The 6,000-nt window shown below is 40.8% G+C and overlaps 1 long non-coding RNA gene across 1 annotated transcript; it reads right to left on the reverse strand.

Moving 5' to 3' along the window:
* Positions 1–4,738: 4,738 nt before the first annotated feature.
* Positions 4,739–5,413, reverse strand: LOC131307357 (uncharacterized). The gene is made up of 2 exons (XR_009194105.1): positions 5,279–5,413; positions 4,739–4,982 (listed from the first exon to the last, which is right to left on the reverse strand). It is a non-coding gene; the product is annotated as an uncharacterized LOC131307357 (long non-coding RNA).
* Between the last annotated feature and the right edge of the window lie 587 nt (positions 5,414–6,000).

Below are 6,000 nucleotides of genomic sequence, written 5' to 3' on the forward strand. Positions count from 1 at the left end.
GGATGACCTCCCTAGTTAATTGGGGTTCCTATCAAGATTAGGACCACAAAAATTATTTAATTCAAAGATTAAGTTATTTTACTACAAAACAAAGAAAAAAAATCGTCGACTCTCTTTCTTCCATATGCAATGATGGAGACGGATCGCGTGAGAGTACATATTTGCACAAATTATGGCCATTCCTGCCCCGTCAATCGTCATGTTTTGTACCTCGTTGTATGCAAATGGTCATATAGAGGGAATGAGAGATGTTGCCAAGTGGACAAACTACACTTTGGCTAAGTTCGGACAAACTCCTCGAAAGGATTTTCGGGCTAAATGCAAATTTAAGATGTTTTGAATTTTTTGAGGAAGCAAACACTTTGCCTTGACCATGGAGACAAAGAAGTTAGCCCAAACAACTTGTATTTTACTCGGAGCCAATTTTCGCATCATAACCAAAAAGCCCCTAAAAATCCTTGTTTTGGCGAATGCTATACGCTCCTAGCATTGTTGCGCAATTTCTAGTCGCAAGCATTGATAAAACTAAACCACCAACTCAACTAAAATATATTTTTTTACATGGAACTGACTGGATGCTCGTGAGTGAAGAGTTTCACTTACAAAAATAGTACATCTTATACAACACTTGGCATCTCCAAAACAGCTTAGAACTTCCAAAACAGTTTACTAAAGTCAAAAAAACACAAAATTGTACGATCAGAACCTTCTGAATATCACCTTCAACGAACTCCGTGGTGTGATAAATAAGTTCAAATAAAGGTCAAGTTTTCGTAGCAGTATCTCGGCCATGATTGAAGCAAATAAGATAACACCAATAAATGCCAAGGAAAACTCTCTTTGATCTCTAACTTGCAATCCGCTAATACGTCAGTTGAACCAAAGCTTGATATGCATTCATATGACTCCTACATTCCTGCAAAGAATAAAATTGAGCATCTGTCGACCAAATTAAAAAAATCGTCAACCACTCAAATTATATCTCCATTCACTGCGGTTGCTATCCGATTGATTTTCGCACGATCAATATAAACGCTTCAATTGGGAGGAAATATATGAAAGCTTGTATTTTTCGTAAGTTCACTACTGTGGTAGACCGTATACCTTATGAATGGTTCATTATTTAGCTCAACTGGGTACTTCAAGAAGCATTTCAACAAATAGTAATTTTTGTACAAAGCATGTGAAAAATAAATACAACTCCATAGCAATCAGGTGACTTTTGAGCTCGGAAACTACCCGTCCCTACTTATTTTAGACACATCGTAGGATACGTTGGATTTCTGAATTGTTTTGAACTAATTATTAAAGCTGGAATAATGCTCTTGAAAAGATGCCGATACAAGCAGAACAACATGAAAAATTCACTGTACACTCCAATCCGGACCTCGAAGGGTCTTTGAACATCCCGATGATGAAATAAAGGAAACAATACCTTTGAGAGCTTGGATAAAGGACTCCTTCAGCCCAAACTCCAAAGCCCAGGCCAAAAGCCCAAAAGCCCTGGACTGGACCTAGAATACCACGCGGAATACTTCTACACTGCACGACATAATAGAATTCACTATGCTGCACGAGGTCATGAGGTTAACCGCACGGCATTTTAGATAAAGTTCTGACTGGCTCAGCTAGCTGTCGGCCACACCCACTTGAGCCACAGCTACAAGTTGGCTAAGCTGAAAAAGCACTTCTGACCCACCCAGAAAATACCTCCACCATTTGAATTTAAAATCCTTGGCTCTTGCCTATAAATATACCCCTCCACTCAAGGGAATGGGGCCTTGAACTCTCTTTCTCTCTTATCATGCTTTCACATCCATTCCTTACTTCCAAGTCTTGAGAAAGTTTGCTCCAAAAACATTCTCTGGGCTTCTCCTTTCTCAAAGTCCTCCATTTTTCTCCTCACCATTAAAAGTGAGTCCCTTTACTCACTTTAAGATCCCAACTACCCAATATACCCATCTACTACGCACATCCACACCTCTCTTTTCTCAACTGACCGTCCTGACGCCCATCCACTGTCATCCGTCCTCGTCCAAGCTCAAGATCAAAGGTAAAAACTAAGTTTTCTTGGGTTAGGCTCAGTCCTGACCTTGAGGGAACTTTTTATGCTATCAGGCTTAACCCCATTTGGTTAAGTTTTGACTTAAAAATTATTTTTAGAAAATAAAGCTGCCATGGTCCTGAAGGCACCACACCGCGCGGCGTTTCGATGCGTCGCGTGGCATAGTGTGTTCAGACGCACGACCCTTCATCAGCTATTGTTTTCTTCTTTAAACTGTTTGAACCAAAGCTATCTTTTATAAGGCCTATTCTTGTTGTTGAGGAACCAGTCATCAGTGTCTTGATAATAAGACCATATCTACAAGCCATGTTCCATTTTATAAACAAGGTTTTCTTGACTATCTCAAGCGGTTAAACGTACTAAAAGTTGTTTTACGCCCATGACTTGTTGAAGTGGTACTGTCCTAAGGTGATCCAATGACTGAGAATCTTCGGATGCCTCTCAAAAAAAAATGTTGCACGTAATATTCTAAGAGCTGATGACAGTCTGATAACAGAACAGATACCCCGCACGACATATTGTAAAGCCGTGCGCGGCATTACAGTATGCCGTGAAGGAGATCATAGTGGTCCAGACAGTTTGTCCAGAAGCTTCCCTTTTCTTTTATGCACTGCATCATCTTTATCACCTCTATACAGATAGCACCATGTACACGTCAATGTGATATATTTCCCATGTCTCTTCCCCTCTTACTTGTTTATTAAAGAGCTCTATTTTCCAAAAGATTCATGAAAATTTTCTCTTTTGCAAATGTTTAGTAGAGACCGGTTTCACTAGGCGAGTGTGGTGTTTTTCAACAAAACCTTCCCCATTCGTAACATGGCTCCCGGACCCAAAGTCTCGACGTTTTTCGCTAGACCAAAAGCCTTTTTCAAACGAGTTATCGGTTTCTCGGATCATCCATCTCAAAAATCCAGGTGCCAACTCTCTCGGGCGCGCGCCGGTCAGGGAGCCCATAGTGGCGACCCTGCTGGGGACTTAGCATTAATCAAAGGTTTGGAAATTAATACACAAATGAACAATATTGTAAAAGTCTGTCAAAACAGTATGCTCCATGCTACTGAAGAACGGAATGGTGACGTAACAGGATTTTACATCCGACCAATCCGAAGTGAGACTTTTACTATTGTTCGCTTATGTGGTTTTCTCCAAAGTATTTTGATTAATAAAATGAGCCAAGCTTGAAAAACATTTTCGATAGGGAATTTTTTATATCTTTTGAAAAATAAAGCTCTTTTATCCTATACACTCTGCACCGCACAAGTCTCGCCAGTGTGTTTCGGCAATCTTGCCTAGTTTATCGGTGACAAGCTTTCCCGAAATGCCTTGCAACCCTCGATGATGATGAGCCATCGTGTTGTTCGACCACTGTCTTGCAATACACTTGACATGGGGAGTACATCTTGGTTCTAGTCCGGGGAACCCTTTTGAGACCAAAACCGACCTTTGCACTTGTACATAAGCATAGAACCATCCCAACTAAGACAGAAACCCGTGGTTAGGACTTATGTGATATATCCTGTTTATGTGCTTTTCATTTCTGTCTATACATATCATTCGTGCATCATTGCATTCTATAGGCTAGAGGGTAGGGCTCCCTTACGATTCGATCAGTCTAGGAGACTTTAAATCCATGGAGTTTGAGATACCTTTGGTGTTTGCCGTGCTCGAACGGCTCCCCTGGTCTAGGACTAACCTTAAGTGTGTACGTATTTGGATTCCAGCAATCATATTGCTCTACCTCTGATGGTCAAGGTAAGGAGATTGGCTCTGGTTCCGAAACATTCGAAATTTAACCTGTTTGACAGCACCTACCCGGATTGTCGAAAATCTTTTGTGCGAACACCTTAAGTGAGGTTCGGATCACGGTAGGTCTAAGGCCTAGTTTCTAGAGGGCACGAGAAAGGGTAGGCTACGTACCCGTGATGAGTCATGACTTTTCCCTCTTGCTTTGCTGCCAGTTCTGAAACATTGATCGCCTATGAGAAGAAACTGTACCCAATTGGTTTCACCCCCTCCTAAGACTGGTTCGCAAAGACACCCTGGAAGGCACTCAATTGGTTGAGGTTCAGGTAGTATAGGAGGAGCAACCATCAATAGAAACACCACAAGAACCGTTAGCAGAAATACCACTTGAAAACCCCTTACCAATGGCTGACCAATAAGATAAGGTAAAGGAGCTTAAGCAAAACATGGTCGCCTTAGATACTCAATTTAAACAGTTCATTGCCAATGTCGATGCACAGCTCAAGGCTTCCGTCGTGTCCATGAAGAATGACATAATCATGGTGATAGAGGCCATGCAAGAAATTAGTGATAAGCTTCAAACCAAATCTCCACCACAACTAGAGCAGCCCAAAGAAGAAACGCAAACAATGGATCCTAAGATGGCCGCTTTCGTTGACAAGATCTGCAAGCTAGAGGAGTCTGTTCAAGAAACCAGGCAACTTGGGAAAGGAGAGGTCGACATGAATAAACTATGCTTATTCCCGAACGCCAAATTGCCAGAAAAGTTCAAAGGTGTGGACTTTGCAAAGTTTAACGGCACCGGTGATCTAAAGGCACATCTTCAGGGGTATGTTGTGTCACACCCCACCCCGGGCCAGCACTCAAATGAGCCTAAACCGACGTGAGGGTGCAACATCAACCACCAACCCATTTCTATAACTCAAGTTTTAGCAACTAAATTAACCAACAACCATTTTATTGATAACGCAAAACTTAACGTTCTTACAAATACAGCGGAAGTCTTAAGAAAGCATTAAACTATACAATAAACCAAATATGAACATAGGCTGCAACTACATCCCTATCTACAAAATTTTGCCAAAACTAGTCCAGCCTTCCCAACATGCTACCCTGAGCGAGCGTACAACCCCACGACGATCAGCAGTGGATATCTACAACGCCTGCAAAACTGGATTCCAAAATGGAATCCAGGAGTGTTATGAGACATGGATGCAATTCCATATTAAAGGTGCAGCTAAAAGATATATTTCAACCAGTCAAATAGTGAACCAAGCAATTAAAAGCAACACCGGGCACAAAGCCAATAATTTAAGGCATAAAGCCTTTTGGCATTAAGCCAATCACCGGGCACACAGCCAATAGTTTAAGGCATAAAGCCATATGGCATAAAGCCAATCACCGGGCACTAAGCCAACAATCAAGTTCAATTCAATATAGAATAACATTTATGAATCAAACACTTACCTCGTACTCCAAAAGAAAGTACAACTATGGTTTCGGTGCTCCTTGATTCACCGACTCGTCACCTATCCACAAGCCAAACATTTTAGTATAGAAATACTTTTAAGGCTTTAACAAATGCATTAACAATGTTCTGCATCAATTCAACTATTTAACGTATGCCGAACAAAAGTAAATTCACCAATTCGTACCCAAAACCAAGAATTCCACAATTTCACACATTATCAACAGAACCACTGATTGATTTCTGACTATAGAATTCTATAGGTTTCAAAGAATACTACAAAACCACCACCACTAGCAAGAAGGCTTCTAGTACATCAATCTAGATATAAAATTTGCCCAAATTGGACTCCGAATGACTAAGATATGCTCAATTGAAATTACACATCTAAAACAGAAACTACAGACCCAGCAGAACAGCCTGCGATCGAATGCTCATTAAAAATCACACACTCAATCTTTTCCAATATTTCCAACGCAAAAACAACACCAACTGATCAAGGTTTAAGACTCAACAGCATCCATAGTCAGTAAGCATATTCAACTATGACAAAACTGATGAAGAACACAGCTATAAAACCTGCCCAGAATTTCAGAATCACCAAACTATTAACTTCGGAACCAATACTGAATTTGCTCAGACCAAACTAAGGCACAATCTTTACAGATTCAGAAAGATATACAAGTCTAGTTTCGGAATCAAGAAACGGTGCCTAAAACCG

Source organism: Rhododendron vialii, chromosome 11a, assembly GCF_030253575.1.
Source record: "Rhododendron vialii isolate Sample 1 chromosome 11a, ASM3025357v1".
In the NCBI taxonomy this organism is placed as follows: domain Eukaryota; kingdom Viridiplantae; phylum Streptophyta; class Magnoliopsida; order Ericales; family Ericaceae; genus Rhododendron; species Rhododendron vialii.